The following is a 23353-nucleotide window of genomic DNA, read 5'->3' as shown; positions in this document are numbered from 1 at the left end:
CTTTTGCAAACTTGGATTTTAACCCAGTTTTACTGCAGGATGGAAGCAGCTTCTTCAGCTGTTGAGAAACAAGAGCAGCAGCAACACCAACATGAACCATACCACAAGCAACACGAGCCACAATGGCAGCAGGAGCTGCCCACTCTTCAGATACATATCATTTCATAGGCACAAAGGATGCTTACAGAGCTCATTCTAGATGAAGCTGATAAATCAATGGAACATTGTACAGAGAGGATCAACTCACTAAACATACTGAGCTACAGCACCTCTGGACAGTCAGAATTTCATGGTAGGTCAGAGATGACTACTAGAACAAGACTTCCCAGGAAGGTGATTATGCTTTGCCATCAAGGTCATCAGATCCATGGACTTCTTCACCATCAACATCTTTGAATTTTGTTTATATTTGTTCATGGAATGTGTAAAGCAAGCATACTTTTCTTTGTTTACTTGTTTGGAGTCTTTGACAAGTTGATCACATCTTCCTTTTCTAACACTCTTCCCTATTGTTGAGCTTCTTGGACTATTGCCCCACACCCACCCACCCCATCTGGATTCACCCCATTGTCCCACTACCCCTTCATCTAGTTCTGCTCTTGACACTCCAGACATAGGTAGAATCATCGACAACTGTTCCTTTTCCCAAGTCACATTGCTAGCTCTGGAATCTCCCAAAGATCTATCCTTGCTATTTCCATCTACATGCTGCCCCTCAACATATGTCCTACTCTACCTAACTCCAACTCTTAAACCTTCCATTTTCTTTGATTTGGCAGAAATGCAAAACCGGATGAGCAAACATTAGCTCCAACTAAATGTTGGAAAGACTGAAGCCATTGACTTCACTCCCCATCAGACTTACCAAGATCATTCACCAACTCAATACTATCTTTGAGCCTGAGACATCTTCTAAATGCATATTTGCTTCATGACTAAGAGTCTTTAATCCCAACTCTACAATCGGAGTCAACTCTACCTTTTCCTTATTTCACTTACTGCTGAGCCACTTATCCAAGATTTTTACCACCTCTAAACTTGATTATTCCAATACATTCTGTACTGGCCTCCCATGCGCCAAACCACATAAATTTACACTCATCAAAAATTCTGCTGCTCATCTCTTAAATAATGCTGAAGCCTATTTGTCCATCACCCTCTACCTACTAACCTACATTGCTCCCAGAATAGGAAATACTTTGATTTTAAAATGCTCAACTTGTTTCCAGATCCCTTCATGGCCTCACCTGTCATTGTCTCTGAAAAATCTTCCTGTTCTATAACCTCTTGAAATTTCTGCAATTCTCCAATTCTGTCCTTTTGTGTATCCTAATTTTAATTGATCCACTATTGGCAGCCATACCCTAAACTCTAGCATTTCTTTCCTAAATCTTTGCAGAGGGAGGAGAAAAATTCTTCAGAAATGGGTATCCTTAGAAGAAGCTTCGCAGTATAGTTTGCAGCAACTAGGAGATAGTGAGGACTGCAGATGCTGGAAAAGTCAGAGTTGACAAAGTGTGGTGCTGAAAAAAGCACAGCAGGTCAGGCAGCATCCGAGAAGCAAGAAAGTCGATGTTTTGGGTTTGACCCTTCATTGGGACTTTCTCTTCTTTTAAGACACGCCTTAAAACATATCACTTTGACCAGTCTTTTTGTCACCTGATAATATCTTATCTGGCTGACTGTCACATTTTGTTTGACAGTCTTGAATTTTGTGAAGGCATTACATTGTTGTTGTTGGATCACTATGCTAAGCCAAAGCCAGCTATGTCCCTTTCCAAAAGCTGGCAGGAGCATCTTCCCTCACTCAGCAGGAGCAATGAAGTGAAATTCTCCAAGGAATCTCTTATATTACAAACATTCTGATACAAGTTGGTTCCTCAGGGACCGTACCTTCACTTTTTTACTTTTTTGTCCTTTGCATCATGTTTGTCTCCAGCTCAAGTCGAATGACACCTGTGGCCAAGAAAGGACAGAGGTAAGAAAATAAATTCCTACACTAAGCAATTTAGCAGCAATCAAGAGAACCAGAGCAGTGTATTCAACTCCACTAATTCCAGCTGACTGTTGGGTGATAGAACCTAAAAGGAACACTGTCAGCTCATGCCTGTACATTCAATTACTCAGGTCAAAGGTTGAGGCTGTTTGGCAAGTCTTCAATTTACCAGAGGATCAGACTTCATGATAACATTTATTATGTGATGAATTACAAGAGATCTATGGCCTTGCAGAAAATGCAATCACCATAGAACAATCATGTAGCACATATTCTGTCAGTAAATTAATGTACAGATTCCATCTGGAACAAGAGAAGGACCAGATATTAAAAACCCCCTTTCTTGAATGCTAAAGAACACAGCCAGCCATTATACACACATAAAACATCTGTGGCACATTAGATAAAATGTGAATTCATTTCTTAAATTTAACAAAATGTTTGTGGTGGGGAAGTAGTACTTGGATTTTCATCATAAACTGAATGTGTAAATAGATTTTTAAAATCTTGCATATTATTCAGGACAGTCAGATGCATTCATAAAGTATACCCCTATCATCATAAAAAGTTAAAGGACCCTCTTTGAATGAAAAACTCTCAGGCTAATTACCAATGAATGAATTTGTGGAACCATGAACCTTTAAAACGTGCAATCTCTAAGAATTTTACTTATTGTAAATAGCAATTCAAATTTTGCAGTAAATCAGTTTCCCTACAACTATGATTCTGTAATGTATCACAAGCAGCTAATGAGACATTTATTTGTATAATAAGAAGGTTGTTATGACTGAGGTTGGAGGAACGTGCTGACTGTCTTCTGATGCAACTCTTTCGATGTCACAAAAAGAATTAGGTTTACCAGAGTAATAACATGGCCAATTATAAAAGTTTTAGACTTCGTCTGGTATAGTACTAGAAACATTCCAGCCAGGTCTTTTTCACCAACAAAGAATTGACAAATCAAAAGTACTTAGACAGACATACAAATATCATTGACAAAACAGGCTTAGACCGTGCAAAGGTGGGTCTATCTTTTATTCCAGATATTTTAACATTCCAAAAATAGCAAGAGGCAAATTTGGGTAGCAGACTATAGAATACATCTAATAACAAATATAGTGGGACAGATCCGATGCATTTTGCAGTAATCCTCCCCATCCCCAGACTGCTCTTTTCTTTCATGGGAGTAAGCCTCTGCCTCAGTCTCGCTGTGAGTCACCAAATCTCATTAAAACTTCACAGGAGTCTTAACTGCTCATTTTTGATGACCTGGTTTTGAAAATCCCTCAGGAGTGGTTCAATCATGGATTGTCTTCATTAATGACAGCACACATTCTGATAGTCTCAGTGAAAGAAGATGAACTATGTTTTCCAAGAGTCCGGAAACTGCATTTCAGCACTCACTCACTTACTGTGGAAGTAGTAAGAACTTGGAATACTGCTGCATGATGGGATACTTGACCAAGGTAAAAGGTACCTTGGCTCTCAGCCTTTCACTTTATTGGAAAAATACTACTGGAGATAAAGACTGAGGTTGTGTAATTATAATTTGACAAAATATAGGGAGTGTATCATAGGCTCAATAGTGGGGGTGCTTCTTGAGCCCATTAGTTTCTCTGCCCTTGAGCAACATCAAAGTACAAAGGCGATAGCTGCACTGTGTTTATCTTTATCTTGAACTATTATAAAGTGTGGAATGTCAACAAATTTGTTGGTATCATTGCACAAGTATAGGCTGACTGTTCAGCTTGAGTGTTGAGACAGTGACTGTCGCAGTCTCTTTGTGAATTCACGAAAAATAAAGCTGCTTGAAACAAGACTCGAAGTCTCAGACTAAGTAAGTTCCTCAACACTTACGAACATGGTTCCAGACTTTTCATAAGCAGCTAAATTCACAAATTTAGTACAACCCCTGGATTTTTCTTTTTCCTGTACTCCAATGTTGCTCAGCTGCACAAAGCAAATAATGGATTCCATTCCCCTTGTTCACAGTAGCACTAAGCTATTAATGGTACATGCATTCTTCTAAGACCCAAAAGCTCCCAGGACCGAGCTCTGACTGCAACATGTAAATGTCTACTAATTCTTAGAACTTCCCAGGGTCTGACTGCATAGTTCTTCTACTGGTTTTATCTTCTCATAAAGTCCCATCCGTCATATTAATTGTGCATTACTGACTACTAGAATTTTTTCTGAGTTCTAACTGTACTGAGTCAGTGTTCCTAATTTGCTCCTCAGCAGCACAACTTAAAAGGTTCTTTTCTTCCTTGGAGCATGTCTCTGTTTTCCTGTCCAACTAACAGCAACGTAGGAGTTGTTCTTCAGTGATCTATTGAAAACCTTGCAACACGCCTCACTCCTATCTCTAGATAGAATTGAACCCTGGATTCGAACAATTCTAAACAGGTTGATTTGAAAACATCTCTCGTGTGGTACAGAGGTAGTCCTTATCCCTGGTCTGAGAGACCTGGGTTCAAGTCCCAACTGCTCCAGAGGTATTAAATAACATCACTGAATAAGTTGATTAGAAAATTAGGGTAAGATTTTGGAGTGGTTAAATGTAGCAATCCCCTGGAACTGTCAGTTCCCTGAAAGTTACAATATTCACCAACCAACAGTACAAATTGCAAAAAGGTGTTCACCAAAATATGTTTTAAAAAAGTTATAACATGCAACTGCAGGACACACTTAACATAATACTACAAGGCCTGCCATTAAAAGATGATATTTGGAAATATGCTTTGCAATCCAATTTTGATAATATTCACCGAAACATGATATTCAGTTAGTAAATCACTGATACAGCAATGCAAGTTAATGGGCTCTCCATCATAGGGTGAATACAGCAACAAAGGGAACAATAAGAGGGATGATGAGCAGAGTGGCAAAGAGAATGGAGACTGGGCATCAGTGGGGCAGTGAGGGGACTAGAGAATGGAAGGGGGATGGTGAGCAGCTCAGTGAAGAGAGTGGAGAATAGAAAGGATGAGGCAGAATCAATAGCAATGGGTGCACCTCTTCAGGTTCCAATTTCTAATTCCAGGGATGAAAATAGTGACATCAATGGCACTGATCTCTTGCTCAGGAGCATTGGCAGGACATACACAGTACTGAAAAATGTATGACCTAAGTCTTGGAGGGTACAGTATTTGAGTAAATCATCTAGATGCTGAGTGAAATCCAAGACTAGTTATCTAGATATACAAAAGGAAATAACAGACACACAAGAGAGGCATAGGTCTAAACATTCTCAAGTCACAGTTGTGAGGTTAGAGAGCTATGTTGGGTCACCTGGAATGTAAAAAGTTGGAGGGTTGGGGGGAGGGAAGACCGATTTATGATAGCTCCCTCTGCATGACAAGCACCAGAGACATTTCCCAGTGGTCATCTGTTAAACAAACAGTTTGCTTGCCTGCGCAAAAGAAGTGAGCAGAGAATTGACACATAGGCCCCTGGCTAGGGATGGTTTTAATGCCTGATTGGCATTTTGTTAGCATTTGAGTAGCTTTCCACCTTGTGTGAACATCAATTCAAGAGAGGTACCCTTCAATCTGCAAGCTTGAGGGCCATCAGAGCCATTGGTGATGACGCAAAGTGTGAGCTATGTGTATTAAAGATCGAAATCAATCTATCGAAAAGAAATTGTTCTTCCATCCATCTGAGCCCTTTGGCCTGAACCCATTTTAGTTTCTTACAAGAGTGAAAGCCAGCGAGGAGCACCTCCATGTTGATTGGCCTGTCAACATCAGGAGTCTGCTGTCCCACCTTAATAGAATGGTGAACATTGAGGCAGACATTTAAAAGGACAAAGTGAGGACTGCAAATGTTGGAGATCAGAGTCAAGAGTGTAGTGATAGAAAAGCACAGCAGGTCAGGCAGCATCTGAGGAGCAGAGAATTGATTTTAGATTAGATTGCCTACAGTGTGGAAACAGGCCCTACGACCCATTCAGTGCACTCCAACCCTCCAAAGAGTAACCGACCCAGACCCATTTCCCCTCTGACTAATGCACCTAACACTATGGGCAATTTAGCATGGCCAATTCACCTGAACTGCACATCTTTGGACTATGAGAGGAAACGGGAGCACCGGGAGGAAACCCACGCACACAGGGGGAGAATGTGCAAACTCCACACAGACAGTCACCTAAGACTGGAATTGAACCTGGGACCCTGCTGCTGTGAGGCAGTGGTGCTAACCACTAAACCACCATGCCTTTTCAGGCATATGCCCTTCATCAGGAATCCTGATGCTGCCTGACATGCTGTGCTTTTCCAGCACTACACTCTTGACGCAGATATTTAAAAGGCCACCTTAAGAAAGAAAATTTTGACAGCGCTTGATCCCTGTATATGTGTTTGAACTCCCATTTGGTCTGGACATTGGGTTTCAAAGCTATGATAAAATCCAGACAACAAATGCAGACAAAATAGTGGGCCTAACTAGCAAACCAGTAAAAAAAAACATGATTATTGTAAGTAATTGAAAATGAATTTTATGGAGTCATGAAGACAAAGTAAATTATGTTAATAACGTGCAACCACATATCTTCATGGAAAATGTTAGGTTGTAAAAACATAAGGTAACAAATAGAAGTGAAAGTGTTACTCAATTTTATATTCTTGATTGATAAATGGAACAGAAATAAATTCTGCTCTATATTTACACAGCACAGTGCATTATGAAGTAATACAGACTAAGAAGGAAGAATCATGCAAAAATATTTTACATGTTTCCTGAACATTTTCTTCTGTTGGAATTTCTAAGATGATCATAAATTCATTTTAGTGCAATGAGTTATATGCAGAATATGACTCATTTGACAGAAGCTAAAATAGGACTAACTCGACCATAAGTTTGTTAATGCCATGGCCCCACTTAAAGTAAATTTTCTGTTCCACAATGCAAAGTGAAATGTAAATTAGGCCTTTGACCTACATCACATTTTCTTGTTTTCAGTAGAGGTGTAAATTCAAATTTCCTGAATCTGACTAATTTGATTTATTCAATGCCTTTGATGATATTTTCACCTGGTCGCCTATGAATTCTGTGTGTTTGAAAGATGATAACAGGTGGAACACACCATCTTTTAAAAGTTTGACATATTTCACATGAGACTAACTCCTGATGCAGGGGGAGGAAGCAAAGGTCACTTGTATAGCTGTCAATGGTAAAATGATATTTTTAAAAGCTGAGTGATGATTTATATTTATCTAAATTTCATCCCTGATCATGAACAAAGACACGCAGAACCTCTTGTATGCAAGTAACCGTGAATTCATAGCCTGACAACCAACATAAAAAAGGATGGGTAGAAAAGACCTATAATTCTTAGCTAGATGCAGTTTCTTACAATGCATGATTGACAACAAGAAACAATATTGCATCAAAAATATTCTCAGGCAGTTGGAGTTAAATTGAAGGCTTTTTTCGAAGCATATAGAAAGTTAAAAGCATGATGACTTCAAATTTGTTTTGGTAATTGAAGAAGCAGATACCTTATCCATGTTGTATCCTGGAAAGGGAATAACCACAATGGATAGATTGTGTCCCTTTTCAAAGTTCAAATGACTAGCTAAAAGCTGTCCGATGTTTTTCATGATCTATTTCACTATGAAATTATTATGTGCAGCGCTGGGCAGAAATAACATTGTTGCCAGGCATAGTTATCAGTGATCACTTTGGTTGCTATCTATATCATAAGTGTCAACAATGACTCTAATATATCAAGATAACCAATTTGGTAACAACTCATAGATAAAAATGTAGCATACTGCACTTAAGTTTGACCTTGACCTGAATGATCGCAGAAGTCTCACTCAATAAAAAGTGCTTATTTCTTATACCATCTCAAACATAAATGCATGTGATGTCTATACCATGAATACCTTAAAGTTGTGGTTTTTGCACATTTGCATGAGTGGAGGGTAGAGTGACAGGGAAGTGAAAATGAGAATTAATCCATATAATGCTGTGTTTATTTGACTGGAGATGAAAGATTCTATGCCATTATTTCAATAAGAACATGGGAGTTCTCACAATATTCCTGTTATCGTTGCCACTCAACCAAAAAAAGAATAATTGCCTCACTGCTCCACTGTTAGTGGAACCTTGTTATTTCAAAATGGTTGCCATGGCTGCCTAAACAATACATACACATTATTAGTTAATGTTAAATCCTAACCATTGAATAAGGATTATGCTATTTACACTTCTATTGATTAATCTACACCTTTAGGCGTGTTAGACCAACATTTGCTCTGTTAACAAGCATTTCTGCATAGCTGCAAAACTCAAAGGACCAGCAAGTTTCACTCCTCTGCCCTTGCAATCTTTTTCCCTTCCAATTCTTAGCCAATTCCCATTTGAAACCTATGTCTGAATCTGCCTCTACCAAACTTTCACACGGTGTCTTTTTTTTCCTTACCACTTGCTCAGTTAAAAAGTTGCCCATTTAGTCAATAGTCTTAAATTAATATTCCCTGATTCATAATCCTTCCACCAATGGGAACATCTCTCTATCTCCACTGCCTCTAACCCTCAAGAACAATTCTATCAAATCATTTCTCAACATTCTCTTTTCGAAGGAGAATAAACCCAACTACAGCGTACTCTGATCATCTCTGAAAACATTCTTGTAAAATGTTTTCATGTCCTTCCTAAAGCCCTCATATTTCTTAATGTGAAAACTCAGAATTAGACTCAGCATTCCAGTGTTTTATAAAGGTTTTTATATTCATCATAACTTCCTTGGTTTGCCTTGTCTTGGGACATGTAGGAGGTCATGGACACTTCAAATGACCTAGATAGATCCCATGAGCAGAAAGTGTCCAGCTGTGGAGGCTTGAACTCAGGTTATCAAAGGCAGGCAGTAGCAAGTGTCAATGAGATATGTCCATAAACCAGAGAAACATGTCGATAGCACAATCAAAGAGACAGCCACACCACAAGTTATGGACAAGTAGACAGGCAGGGAATTGGTGACAGCCAGGCAGTCCAAGAGAAATAGGCAGATGATGCAAGATCCTCACAGAATCTGATGAGTCGCCAGTTTTGCATTCTGGGTACTGGTAGGTGTTACACTTCATTGGGCTTGTGTGCAAAAATCAAGCCCCACTATTCCCAGAGTCATAACAAAACTTAAAGATTTTTGAAAGTGCACTGAATTCCCCTGACTTTCACTGAAGTTGACAGAAAGCATGGACCAGGTTTCTCTATTTAACAACAATTACTAATAAATAGACACAAACTACAGGTAAATAATTATGAACCATTGGCATATAACTCCACTGGTTAAAACTCCAACTACTGTATAAAATTGCCCTTACCCACATACACAGTCAGACACAGACAAATAACAAAAATGCTATGGCAGGAGAAAAAGACTGGGAAGGCATTTCAGCATTCCCTGTTCATAGGTTTGGTGAGATTATACTTGTCCTGATCTTTTTGGTGTTCCTTCTCCAGATACTTTTGCCTGTTAGCAGGAAGCATAGGATGATTTGGTCACACTGAAAAAAGGTCTCTGACATATTACATAAAGGTCATAGCTTACAGAAACTGCTTGAAAGAAAAATAAGTTTGTTTCCTTCAGGCTTAAAGTATTTTAAATTGCAGAGAACAGAAACAGCTGAGTCTGTGGATGACTTCTCCCTATCTTGTTCAGAGCATCAGCTCTTCAGCTTCCTGGGAACCAATCACACAGTGTTGACAGGCAGAAAGTCTTTGTCATTGACAACTGACCACGAGTCCACAGACCAATCAGCTACTTGTTGCTGGCTAAATCTCCATTTGTATGTAGCTCTTAGTTTGCCTTCAAACTACACTTTAATTATTATTTTAACCAGCAGCTTTGTAAATAGTACTTAAAATGAGTGTCAATTTACTTGTTTTTAAAAACTACAGTAATCCTTCAACAATCCATTTTTTTTAAAGAAGTTTTATCCCCATTTCAAGCCATACACATATGTACAAAAAAAAGTAAAAAGACATGGTCTTTACTTGAGGATAAAGATCCTTGGAGAAATGGAGTCAGATCCAAACTTGTTGTATCATTGGTGGCCCAGTCGTATCAAAGAGATGGAAGATGAGTGGAAGAGTAGTGGATGAGAGATTCTTCAGTCTTCAATGTTAATCCAGAAATGTACGGTGCCTCCCTGATGTTAGACTGAGGAATGTCACAAAAGTTGCAATGCATTCTTCTGGGTAAAGATTAACAGCCAAATGTTGTGGTCCACATTAGTGTTAACGAGATAAATATGAGCTAGGAAATAGTCCTGCAATCTGACTTTAGGAAGCTAGGTAGAATATTAGCAAACAGGATCTCTAAAATGATAATCTCTGGATTACTCCCAGTGCCATTTGCAATTGAGTACACAAAAAGAAAGAGAAAGCAGATGAAAAGGTGACTGGAAAGATAATGCAAGAGGGAGAGCTTTAGACACCTCAGACAGTCTCAGGGGAAGATGGCACTTGTACATGCTAAATGGGTTGCATTTAAGCAGTGCAGGGACTGAAGTCCTTGTAGGGTGATTTGTACAATTGAGGAGAGTTTCAACTAACTCAGGAGACTGTGGGAGCCAGCAGAGAATATTGGAAAGCAATACTGGTGTGCTTAGAATGCTGGAAGATGGAGAGACAGACAGTACCAGCCTGGATGTTAAGAGGTGGAATCAGAGTACAGGAGGAAATAATAAAGTCTGAATCATACACCACACGTATGTGAACATACTATATAGTCACTACAAGTGGGGAGTTACAGGTGCAGATTGCCTTGGAGAAAGATGTTATCATGGCGATAACAGAGCCCTGGCTCAAGGGAGGACAAGTGTGGTTTTTAAATATTTAGTTACAAGGTTCAGAAAAGGCAAAAAAGAGGTGGAATGCATTTTGTTTAAGGAGACTATGTAATGCTAGAGAAAGAGGTTGCCTTGGAAGATTCAAGGACAGACTCAATATGGCTAAGGAATAGAAAGGGTTCAATTATATTGCTCAATGTAATCTAGAGGCCACAACTTGTGAAAAGGATGCACAACAATAAATCTGCAAGGAAGCTATAGAGAAGTGTAAATATCACAACATAGTTATAAGAGAGGGCTTTAACTATATATGCACTGGGATAGTGATAGTGTAAGGATAAATAGTGTAGTAAAGAAGGGAGTGGAATCATTCTTAGATTGTGATCAGGAGAATTTCATCCTGTACATGTGTCCAAACCAATAAAAAAACGCAGGCACGATTGAAGGGCTGCATGGCCTAATTCTGCTCATATATCTTATGTTCTTTAAGATAGACCTCTTTAAAACTTTACCTTTTGCTTTATATTGCCTCCCCTCCTTCCGATCAATCTGAATCTTTAAACCTTCTCAGTATTAAATTTCATCTGTTACCTGCTAGTCCATGCCACCAGCCTGTCTGTGTCCTCTTGAAGTCTGGGGAGTTCTATAAATTGCCTTCTATACACTGTATACAAATTTGTTTACAGTTGTCCAATATCTATGTAGCTATTCATTGTATGTAGAATCATATCACAGTTCAAGTTGAACTAATTTGTGTTTATTTGCCAAAGTCACTAAAGGTGAATCCAGACACAGAATTCCATTGATTAATACTAGCTAATTTGACACATCCAGATCAGAACAACAAATTCCATTACTGGGTTCATTATGGGAATTATAATAGGTACGACAGATATTATGAACTGAAATAATTTTAAATTGTTATAAGGTACAAATAAAGATAATTTTCATGTATGCCGCTTCCTTAGCAGTAACAATTTTTTTTTGTGATGTAACAGAGATACACTCAATATCCAAAATTAGTACTGTTACGAGATGGGGTAAACCCTCCTGCTTAATTTAAAGCAGCAACACAGAAAAGATTTATCCTATGCAGTAATCTGTGAAAATTCGAGAGGCCAAGAACTATTTAAAGACAAAATTAACAACTTAATTTCTTAAAGTGTAACAGAGTTAACAAACAACCATTTACAACTCCTTTCATTAACCTATCTTTTACTTTCCCTTCTATAATACTATAATACTAGGCCGACAAAAACCCTGATTAAGATTTACTAAAATTCAACTTTTCAAAACCAACCAGATGTCAAATCTTCGCGTTATGTCTTCCTCTGTCTTCTTAGGGATTTCTGCTTCCCAGGTTACTGATTGATAAAGGTACCTTTAAGAGAGCCATTCTCTGGACAGTCTGCAGATGCTGGTAGCTTGGCAGTCTTCATCCCAACTGTTTATTTTCCCCAGTTTTATACCTCCAAAGCATTGGATTGTGTCATTGGCTTTTAAGATTGTCAATATACTAAATTCGAACTTCATTGAAGTTTGATATTTTTCGGGGTATAATTTAAACTGATTGGCCTAATTCAAACTTGTTCTGACATTTCCAAGCAAACAGCTAATCAAGTTGCTCGACCAAATGTTATACTTTATTTTGGTCAGAATATTTGGTGCTGTGTCAGGTAGATCTGCTAGCTTTTAACTCTCTTAAAGGTACAGTATATACACATCATCATAACACCTCCCCCCTTGAGAAAAAATTAACCATCATCATGAAAAGATGGCTTAATTTCTTTTTCTATTCTTTAAACACATTACCCTAACATACAGTTAACTTTAATCTAAGTTCACCTTAACTTCTTGCCATATCATTGTGTGTGTGTGTATCCACATATATAAAACATTAAATAAAGACAAATCCCATCTAAACTTTATCAGTTAAATCTGCAATAATGTATCTGCAATTAGATTCTTATGATCTGCAACATGAACGATTTTTAAATTAAAAGTCTGTAACATAAGACTCCAATGAAATAGTCTCATATTCTAGTCTTTAAAGCATTCTCAGAATGCAAGCAGATTGTGATCCGTGCACTCAACCATCTCTGACACATTGTTTGTGACATACACATTAAAGTGTTGTAAGGCCAGGACCAAACCCAATAGTTTCCTCTTCGATTGTGGAGTATTTCCTCTGGTGGATATTGATCTTCGAAAAGTAACCAACTGGCAGCTCATCCCATCCTCATCTTCCTTTCGGAGTACAGCTCCAACTCCTATGTTACTAGCATCGATGGCAACTTTAAAAGGTTTTGAAAAGTTTGGTGTAGCTAAAACTGGTTTGGTGGTTAATATCGATTTCCAATGGTCGAATGCCTCCTGGCATGGTTCTGTCCACCAAGACTTTGTGTTCTTCTTCAGCAAATTGGTTAACGGTGCACTGCTGAAGTTTGGAACAAACTTATGATAGCATCCGCTGAGTCCTAAGAATTTAAGCATCTCGTTCTTCGAGGTTGGTTGCGGGAATCCCTCAATGGCCTTCATCTTTGCGTTTTATGGGGTCAACCTTCCATGACTGATGTTATGTCCCAAGAACGTCATCTCTGCTTTCGCAAATTCAGTTTTATTTAAGTTTATCATCAGTTTTGCTTCTCGTAGTTATACAAAGAGTTCTGCCAACTGTACATGCGATCTTTCCAGGACTTACTAAAGATCACTACAACATCCAAATAGACAGTAAAGTTTATTAACCCAGCCATAACTCTGTTCATGAGTCTTTGGAATGTGGTGGGTACATTCTTCATTCCAACGGACATCACTTTAAACTGATATAGCCCATTTGGTGTTACAAATGCAGAAATTTCTTTCGTAATCTCTGATAAAGGTGCCTGCCAGAAACCACACACAAAGTACAACTTGGTGATGTAACTGGCTTGTCTGACTTTCTCGATACAGTCCTCCAATGTAGGGATTCGATATGAGTCCAATTTTGTAACAGCGTTAACCTTCCAATAATCCACACAGAATCATTAAGTCCTGTCTGGTTTGGGAACTAAGACGATTAGCGAATTTCATTCGCTCTGGCTTGGTTTGATGATGTTCTTGTTGAGCACGGCCTCCACCTCCATCTGGACGTCTCTGGCTTTGAAAGGATTCAGCCGATAGGGGTGTTGTTTTATCAGAGCAGTATTCCCTACGTCTACTTCATGTACAATAGCATTAGTTTTCCCCATCTGGTTCTTACATATGTCCTTACACTGTAGTAACAAATCTTTCAACTCTGTTCTGTGCTCCTGAGACAGGTAGCTTACTAACCTATCCCACTCCTCAAGGTCTTCTTCATTTTTATAAGCTATTTCAAGGCACAACAAAATCCACATCATTTCGACTTGATTCCTCACTCTGCGAGGGAGTAACTAACACCTGTTTCTCCAGGTCTTTCTCTCTAGCATAATATGGTTTCAATATATTCACATGACATACCAATACCTTTTTTTTCTATGTGGCATCTTTACTAGATAGTTCATCTGACTCAATTTTTTCTCAATTTGATAGGGACCATTGAACCTGGCTTTGAAGGGATCTCCTATCATTGGTAACACATTATCCCCTTGGGAAAGCATCCAAGTCTCAGAGTTTTATGTGCAACCTGTTTCATTCTATACTGCGCCCTCTTTAGGTGCTGTTTAGCTAACTCGCCTACATGATTTAGTCTCTCCCTCACCTCCGATGCATATTCTAAGTGTGAGATCTCTGACTTTGATCCTGACAATTTTTCTTTAATTAATTTCAAAGGGCCTGTCACTTCATGTCCGCATATTAACCTAAAGGGAGTGAACTGAGTAGATTCATTTGGGGCATCCATCTCTAATGCCAAACAATACAAATGGGATACCTTTATCCCAATCATTCGGGTAGTCCTTACAAGATGATCTTCAAGGTCTGATGCCACCTTCCTAAAGCTCCCCGGGATTCAGGATGATATGCACTGAATTTTAAGTGCTGTATACTTAAGCTATCCATAACCTCTTTAAACAGCCTAGCAGTAAAATTTGACCCTTGATCCGACTGAATCTTGCTGGGTAGCCCATACCATGTGAAGAAATCTACTAACTCCTCTACCTTTTTTTGCCTTGTTCCTCTGTAATGGAATTGCCCCTGGAAATCTGGTAGACACATCCATTATGGTTAACAAGTATTGGTTCCCACTTCTAGTTCGCGGGAGGGGACCTACACAATCAATTAGAAGCCACATGAAAAATTCTTCAAATGTGGGAATTGGCAACAAAGGTGCTGGTTTTATTACCACCTGTGGTATGAATGACATGTTCAGCAAAAGTTAACCACATCTTTGCGCATTCCAGGCCAATAAAAATATTTTTGTACCTTAGCCTGAGCCTTTCATACCTATAGGTGACCTCCTACAGGCAGTTCATATGCTACCCATAACATTTCCAGTCTGTGTGCTACCGGCAACAAAATCTGGTGCACTTCAGCTCATTTCTCCTCTGCACTAACCTGCCATGGTCTCCATTTCCATCTTAGGATTCTATCTTTCTGATAATGACCCTTCAGAATATTCTGCCTCCTTTTCGGAGTACATATCCACACACATATCTTTTGTCATCTTGTCTTGCTGTTGCAAGTCTTTTAGTCTTTCAAGAGTGAACACTTCTGTCTAACCCTCTGTCTGCTCAAGTTTTCCTGCACCATTACGTCAAGCAGGGTATCCTCTAAATGAACCTCAACTCCATCTGTCTCTTTAATTTTCACTTCTTGAAGTGACTTATGATAGTGGGATCTGGTTACCACATAGTCTCAGAAAATATCAGGATATCTCTGCTTTAACTCCCCAGTTTCTTGGTTTTCCTTGGCCTTCTCCACAACAAGGGGTGTCACTCCCACCTTGGATCCTGCCAAATCATTTCCAAGAACAAATTGAATTCTAGAATTGACACTCTGTCAATCACTCCCACTGTTACTTCCCCAGTCTTGAGTTGGCACTCCAACCTCATCTTACATAAGGGAATACTAAATTTCTGTCCAACTATCTCACAAATTACTACACTCTCAGGTAACAGACCAGAAAGGGATAATCACTCATCCCTTACGATCAGCGACTAGGTAGATCCTGTATCGCTCAAAATTATAACTTCTTGTTCTTCTATCCCTGTTCTTTCTGAGTAAACTTTATTCACAGAGGTGAATTCTTTGTAGAGATCAAGTACTAACTCCATACCCAGCCCCTGCATAGGCTGTGCACTCTCCTGCTGCTCCTCAGCTCTTTTTGGGGTCTCCTTTACTACCTTCAGTAATGCCACTGGCTTAGCTTCTTTTACCACATCTTTTCCCACAGTGCCTTTCTTTAACGACCAGCACTGTGTCTTCACATGTGCCACCTTCCAGCAGTGAAAACACCTTTTCCCAGTGCCCTTCTGAAACCACTGGCCACTGTAATTTTCTGTGTTCCACTCCATTACAGTGAAAACACCTGAGGTCTTTCACCTCCTGTCTACCCTCTTGGGCTTCTTTTTCATCTGGTGGTAAATTCTTACCAGTGCTCTCTACTCTTGGTTTTGTAGTGTAGGATCTCCCCTTCTCCCAACTTTTTATCTCTCACAGGACAAAATTCTGGCCGGAAGCTTGTCTTATGCATCAATATGTACTCATCTGCTAATTATGCAGGCCTTCTCACTTCCTGAACTTTCTGTATCTCCATGTGAATTCTTACCATCTCTGGAAGTGAGTTTTTAAACTCCTCCAGGTGAATAATCTTTCTTAGAGCCTCAAAGATCCTATCTATTTTCAAAGCACACACCCATTGATCAAAATGACTACGTTTAATTCTTTCAAGCTCAACGTAAGTCTGACCTGGTTCCTTCTGCGTTTCTGAACCGCTATCTATATGTTTCTTGTACCAATTCATAAGCACTTAAAATAGCCTGTTTTACCTCTTCATAATCTCTTGACTCCTCACCTGACAGTACGGCAAATATGTCAGTAGTTCTGCCTCCCAGTTTAGTCTGAACTAGCATGTATATCTGTGAGTTAACTAACTGTGACATAAGCACAAACAAAACTGTCTTTCTGACTCAATTACAAAATTGCTTGTTTGACTTTCTTCAAGATATTGAACTTCACCCTCTGGGTAAATGGCTTTCTTTCCTCTGTCTCCTTCCTTGTCCTTGACTGCATGGATGCACATATCTCTGCTGTTATCCTGTTATCTTCTTTTCACACTTGAGGGATTAAATAACTGCCTGAACAAGTTTGCTTGTATCACATTACACTTGTAATATTTTGAACTTCCAAATTCTACTTATAATGTTTCCTATGCTTGGAAATAACTTTATAAATGTTCTTTACCAACATTCTTAAATTATTGTCTGAACTTGGATTAACTCTTGCTTTTCTTTCTTCTTTTGTGTTCCATGCTTTGATTCCATTTTGGGTTAAACAAGCCAAATCCAGGACAGGATTTTCCCTGTGGGCTCCTGATGCCATCATGGCTAAATTGCAGGCTATAAATTTTGATAAAGGGTCAGGTAGACTCATAACATCAGCTCTTTTCTCTCCTTAAAGATGTTGCTAAAGTTGCTGAATTTGGGGTGGCATGGTGGCACAGTGGTTAGCACTGTGGTCTCACAGCACCAGAGACCTGGGTTCAATTCCCACCTCGGGTGACTCTCTGTGTGGAGTTTGCACATTCTCCCCGTGTTTGCATGGGTTTCCTCCGGGTGCTCTGGTTTCCTCCCACAATCCAAAAATGCCTAGGTTAGGTGAATTGGCCAGGCTAAATTGCCCGTAGTGTTAGGTGAAGGGGTAAATGTAGGGGAATGGGTCTGGCTGGGTTGCACTTCGGCGGGTCGGTGTGGACTTGTTGGGCCGAAGGGCCTGTTTCCACACTGTAATCTAATCTAAATTTCATGTCGTAAAGGGATTTTCCTTGCATTTATAGTGAGAGAACAGACTCACCATCCAATGAAAGATAATGGGCAGGTTTCCAAAGCTGGAAGGCCAATATGAGACCCTCAAGCACAGAAGGAACAACCTAAGGGGGAGAGAGAGAGAAAGAGCGAGACACCTCAAGATGAGGTGTCCACTCCCAAAATCTCCATGCTGAAAGAGGGTGGAACTAATCTTTTCACTGATTTTAGGTCTGTTTAGTTAGATGTAAATAACATCTCAAAAAAAAGGTTGACTTTCAATCATCCCACGTAGAGAGTTAGTACATAGCCCAATGGAGAATCTGTATGCTTTTAGTGACGGATAGAAATTCTGGAAAATTTTAAAACATTCAATGTTACATGTTCTTGGCTGTTTTACTTAATATGCTGCTTATTGTTATAGAATGCTATGAATTGTCTCAACAGTTGTGTTGGAATTGGTTATATCTGTTAAAATGTGTGAACAAAGTTTTCAAAGCAGGTTGTTGGATGTAGATTATCTTGAATCCACTAAGGTGGAAGCTATTAATAATAGTTTTAATTTTGTTATTTAGTTACAGGGAATCAACCAAAGAGGGAAGTAATTCAAGGAAGATCTGCATAATTCTAATAATATTTTGTAAAAACAGGATGGCAGAGGTATTGCGTGACCTGTTCACCAATTTAATATTAAAATCAAAGATGTTGTAAGACACACCCCTGTCCTCTGTCTGCAATAAGAAAGTCATCTTCAATCAATTACACTGTACACTAATGCCCCCAGGAAAGTAGCAACCAAATGGAAAATTCCAGTTGGCTTCTAAAAACATGACTTGATAAACACATGGCAAACTGAATTGGCCAGCCATCACTTGTGACCAGATCAGCCTCCTTTGTATCTTCAAGAAAATGGCTCTTGGACTGGTTGGTGCCAGGAAATTGGCTGAAAGCATGAAATTCTGCATCCACCTCTACTTACACTCCTATTGTGGTCTGAGCTTTACATCCCCAATCTTAATTTTCACAAAGAATTTCCCATGTAGGTGGGCTTGATTACCAGTGAATAATCAAGGTAGTAAATTGTCACATGTATTTTTCTTCAAGGTTTCATTCCAGTACAGCTGGCATCTACCCAAAGTGGAAATTAGCCCAGGCATGTTCTGAGCACAAAAACCAAATCCAACCCTGCCAATTACTGCCTCCATCAATCTGCCCTTGGTCATTAGTAAAATGATGGATTCACTCATTAATAGTGTTATCAAGCAACATTTGCTAAGCACTAACTCAGTTTGGGTTCTGCCAGAGTCAATTAGTTCCTGTCCTTATTATAGCCTTGATCTAAACATGGACATAAAAGCTGAACTCAAGAGGTCAGGTCAGAATGACTATCTTTAACGTAAGAGCGGCATTTGACTGTCTATGGACTGAAGGAGCCTAAGCCAAACTGGTATGAATGGGAGTCAGGGGGCAGCTCCCCCATGACTGGAGTCATACATGGCACAAAGGAGCATGGTTGTGACTGTTGGAAGTCACTCAGCCCAGCCCCAAGACATCGCGGCTGGAGTTCCTCAGGGTAATGTGCTATGTCCAACTACCTTCAGCTGCTTCATCTATGACTTTCTCTCCATCATAAGGGCAGACATGAAATGTTCACTGATGATTGCACACTGTTCAGTAGCATTCACAACTCCTCAGGTGTTAAAGCAGACCATGTCCAAATATACAACCTTAGGCTAACATGTCATAAGTAATATTTCCTCCACACATGTGTTGTGCAGTGACCATCTCAAACAAAAGAAAAATCTATCTATCACCCCTTAGCATTCAATGACATTACCATCACTGAATCTCCCAGTATCAACATCCCGGAGCCACTCATAAGTGGCCTGGGAGAGGAGTCCCGGAGGTGAGTCACGGATCAGAGGTCGGAGAGGGCAAGTCCAGGCAGCCTAGGAGGTGAGTCCCGGAGGTGAGTCATGGGTCAGAGGACGGAGAGGGAAGCAGTCTGAGTCCAGGCAGCCTGGGAGGTGAGTCCCGGAGGTGAATTGCAGGCTGGAGCCTGGACCATGAGGCAGTCTGAGCCCAGTATGGTCTGGCAGACGAGTCCAGGCCAGAGGCCAGCACATCGAGACAGTGAGGCCTCGTGTCCTGAAACCCGATGGCAACAAACTCAGAGAAAGGGAGTATAATTTGCGTACATTTTAAAGATACTTTTATTCTTGTTCTGGACTTCAAGTAAGTTGAGTATTTTTTTAAAACTTTGTAATCCTGTGCTAACCTACCTTCTTTACTCTTTCAATTCTGTAACAAATACTTAAAGTATCTGTACTTAGGTACGCAGTTCTACAAACTTTACAAACTTTTCACTGCACTCAAGCGGGAGCATGTGACAATAAAGAGCATTATTCTATTCAGTTCTAAACTGAACTGCACTAGCCACATAAATACTGCAGCTGGAAGAGCAGATCAGAGGCTATGAATCCTGCAGTGAATAACTCACCTCCTGATTCCCGAAAGCTGGTCCACCATCTATAAGGCACTGATCAGCAGCGAGATGGAATGCTTTCACTTGCTCAGATGAGTGCAGCTCCAATAATATTCAAGAAGCTTGACGATATCTGGAACAAAGTAGCCTACTTGATTGGCATTACATCCCCAATCACTCCCTCCACTACCGAAGTTCAACAACAACAGTAGATAAAATCTACATAATGAGGGGCATCATGGTGGCTCAGTGGTTAGCACTGCTGCTTCACAGCACCAGGGTCCTGGGTTCAATTCCTGCCTGTCTGTGTGGAGTTTGCACATTCTCCTCCGGGTGCTCTGGTTTCATCCCACAGTCCAAAGATGTCCAGGTCAGGTGAATTGGCCGTGCTAAATTGCCCACAGTGCTAGGTGTGTTAGTCAGGGTTAAATATAGGGTAGGGGAATGGGTTTGGGTGGGTTTCTGTTCGGAGAGACGGTTTGGACTTGTTGGGCTGAAGGGCCTGTAGAGAATCTAATCTAGAATTGCATAAATTTGCTAAAGCTTCTTCGACAGCACCTTCTAAACCCACAATCGCTACCATGTAAAAGGACAAGGACAGCACGTACATGGGAACATTCACAATACTGAGAATGTATCAACATTAAATGAACTGCAAACGTTCAAGAGGCAGTTCACCACCATCTTCTCAAGGGCAACTAGGGATGTGCAATAAAAACTGGCCCACACAGCACAGACTAGATCCCCTGAATGAATGTTAAAAATTCATAGAACCTAAAAATTTCAATCACTCCTCCGAGTCACATCCACCCCTGTATGGCTCCTGTCTTCACTCCTCCAAACTCAAGGGATTCATCATAGAATTATACAGCAGGGAAACAGACCCTTGATTCAACTCATCATCCGAATCAAGATTCCCAAACTAAACCAATCCCATTTGACTCATATCCCTCTAAAATTCTCCTATTCATGTACCTGTCCAAATGTCTTTTAAGTGTACCTGCATCTATCACTTCCTCCACATACAAACTGCCGTGTGAAAAAGTTGTCCCTTTTAAATCTTTCTCCTCTCGTCTTAAAAATATTCCTTCTAGTTTTGAACTCCCATAAGACCATAATAAATAGAAGCAGAAATTAGACCATTCAGCCCACCGAGTCTGCTCCACCATTCAGTCATTGCTGATAGGTTTCTCAACCCCATTCTCCCAATTTTTCCCCATCATAGAGAAAAGACCTTTATCCCCTTATCTTCAAGATTTTATAAAACTCTCTAAAGTCACCCCTCAACTTCCTATACTCCAGTGAAAACTGTCCCAGGCTATTTATGACTCAAATCCTCCAGTCCCAACATGCTTGTAAATCTTTTCTGAACCCTCTCCAGTTTAATACTATCATTCCTATAGCAGAGTGACCAGAACTGTAAATGGTGCACAATTGGTTCAGTCAACTGGCACTAGATTTAACTTGATCACATTAGTATGATCACTTTGCATTTTACGATTCCAAAAGCCTCACACACTCCGTGATGTTTGTAGAAAGTGAAGAAACCCCCAAAAAGGCATTTTTTTCTGCAAAAACAACTGTCTCTTTAAGCCTTTTTCACTACCCCCACCCTTCACCTTCATTTTCAAGAACATTGTGAGGTTGTTATACCTCACAGATTTCACTGCCATTAAGATTGAAATAATCTGAATAGTTCCTTCTGCTGCTGCTCACTGTTCCCCTTTGAGACAACTCACACTTTACTGAAAGTTGTGTTTGTATGGAGGGAAATGTGGCACAATCAAAAATGTATTTAGACAAGCATTCTGAAAACATGAAGCAGTTCAGAAATGAGACAGATGAATACTGATGGGTTTTGCCACCTCTGTCCTGACTCATACCAAATCATGTTCACAAACAATTCATGTTCTTTCTGACCTTGATCTCAAAGCTTCCAAGTTTATATTTTAACCTTTGTACTTACAATTTTTCCATGGACTTGCCTTCCCTTGTCTCCTTGTCTGATCTACCACCACCATTCTCTTCACAGATATGCCTCTGATTCTGGCCTTTGTGGCACCATCCAATTCTTTCATTCCACCATGAGCTACTGAAGCCCCATTCACCAGAACATCCATCTGAAATGCTGTGTCTCCACCGGCTCCTTCTCTAAGACCCTGCTTAGAACCCACACTGTCGTCACGTTTTATGCCATCTGTCTTTATACTTGTAGAAAAATATTCACCCATGGGATAAGAGTGTCACTAGCTGGGCTAGCATTTGTTGCCTATTCCTAGTTGCAATTGAGAAGGTGTTGGTAAGCTGTTTTTTTGAACCACTGCAATCCATTTGGTGTAGATAGATCCACAATATTATTAGAGACAAATTTCCACAACCTTGACCCAGCCACAGTGATATATTTCTGAGTCTGACTGGTGAGTGGTGTAGGGAGAAACATGTAGTGTTCCCATGTACCTGCTGTTCTTACCTTTTAGCATGGGTTTGGATGGCGTTGTCTAAGAACCCTTGGTGTATTTCTACAATACATCTTCTAGACAGTACGTACAGCTGCCACTCAGCATTGATAGAGAATGTGAATGTTTCAGAATATAGTGCCAATCACATGAAATTCTTTGTCCTGGATGTTGTGAAGCTTCTTGAGTGTTGTTGGAGCTGCACTCATCCAGACAAGTGGAGGGTATTCATCACCATCCATGTTTGTGCCTTTTAGATGGTGTGGACAGGTTTAGGGAAGGCAGGAGTTGAATTAGTTGCTGTAAAATTCCTCGTCTCTGATCTGCTTTTGTAGCCACTGTATTTATATATCCACAGAGCCTCCCTGATTTACGTATGTCTGAATTACAAATGATTGTACTTATAATCAAGATCCTACATTAATATTAATTTGAAATAATCAAAATGTGAATGTTTGCTAATAGATATGAATGGTCATTATTTATAATCCTACACTATATTTTATTGCATTTGAATTTGCATAAAAATCAAATTTATAAAAGAATGGAACCCATTTGTAACCTGGACTATGGTTCAGTTCAGTTTTTGGTCAATGGTAAGCCCCAGAACATTGATAGTTGGACACTCTCTCCTGTTGGAAATAATCTTTGCCTGGCATGTGCACAATGAAAATGTTACTTGCCACTTGTCAGTCCAA

At 39.8% G+C, this 23353-nt stretch overlaps 1 protein-coding gene across 4 annotated transcripts in view; it reads right to left on the bottom strand.

Moving 5' to 3' along the window:
• LOC122556712 (E3 ubiquitin-protein ligase TRIM8-like) overlaps positions 1-23353 on the bottom strand; it is a 100129-nt gene that overhangs the window by 63524 nt on the left and 13252 nt on the right. For 2 of the 4 annotated variants that reach the window (XM_043703783.1, XM_043703780.1), the window contains exon 2: positions 1894-1956. The exons of 1 other annotated variant lie outside the window; for it this stretch is intronic. The gene's annotated coding sequence lies outside the window, so the exon portion shown is untranslated. Of the gene's footprint in view, positions 1-1893; positions 1957-20214; positions 20313-23353 lie in introns of those variants that run through there. One more of the 4 variants, XM_043703781.1, reaches the window with a different exon arrangement.

This window comes from Chiloscyllium plagiosum, chromosome 14 (assembly GCF_004010195.1).
Source record: "Chiloscyllium plagiosum isolate BGI_BamShark_2017 chromosome 14, ASM401019v2, whole genome shotgun sequence".
NCBI lineage: Eukaryota > Metazoa > Chordata > Chondrichthyes > Orectolobiformes > Hemiscylliidae > Chiloscyllium > Chiloscyllium plagiosum.
Note: the sequence above shows the minus strand (reverse complement) of the source record. Positions and strands in the feature narration are given on the sequence as shown.